Below are 901 nucleotides of genomic sequence, written 5' to 3'. Positions count from 1 at the left end.
GGAAACCTATCCTGCTTTGAAGTCTCAGTTGTCTGATGTTACAGAATTTGCTTTAAAGTCTCAGCGCTCTCAGAAGCTTCTGCACATAGCAGACAAGCAGTCCATCATGCTCTCCGACGGTACTGAAGGACCAGAATCCCTTCAGCTGCTGCTCCACACTCTTGTTAAAGTGACTGCAGGATGGGGGCTCATGATGCTCTGCACTCTTTCTAGTGACCCCAGGGGGCCTCTCCCACAATGCTCTGCTGCACTCTTTATGGTTACTCTGGGTCTAGTGATGCTCTGCACTCTTTCTAGTGACTCCATGTGTCTCTTCTGCACTGCTGCTACGTATCCTTAAGGGATGCAGATAGCATGACAAAAAGCACATGCAGACAGAACACAATATTGTAAGTGTAGAAGACAACTAAATTTTGCAGTCTACTTCGTGGAGATTAGCAGCATTTATTTGATCTTTCTTGTCTAGTGTTGGTACAGCTTGGCTATAAAATTAATGTGAGTGATAAGATTCCACCAAATGTGACATGATTGGCAGCCAGTAGAGATCCTTTCCCTCTTGAAGTAGTCTTGCTTCACTGCCCATAAGCAGACCTTCTATTCCCTACAAACCACAAGCTGCTTGCAGGATATTGACTGCTGGACTCTCAGATTACTTGTGAGCACTGCAATGTGACTCACAAGTGACGTTCTCTGAGTCACTCCAGAGGGTAATCAACGCGCCATAAAGCTAGTTCTGCCTAACAGCACTGAATGCATCACATCCGCACCAACACATTTGAAAGACCTATGCCAGCAATTGGAGATTTGGCAAAGGATGGAAGTTCACAAAAAAAAACTGCAGTTTGAAGGCAGTGAAGAAAATGCATTCACATCATTTAGAAAAGAAAGTTTATTAAGCACA

The sequence above is a fragment of the Heptranchias perlo genome, chromosome 3, assembly GCF_035084215.1.
Source record: "Heptranchias perlo isolate sHepPer1 chromosome 3, sHepPer1.hap1, whole genome shotgun sequence".
In the NCBI taxonomy this organism is placed as follows: Eukaryota; Metazoa; Chordata; class Chondrichthyes; order Hexanchiformes; family Hexanchidae; genus Heptranchias; species Heptranchias perlo.
Note: the sequence above shows the minus strand (reverse complement) of the source record.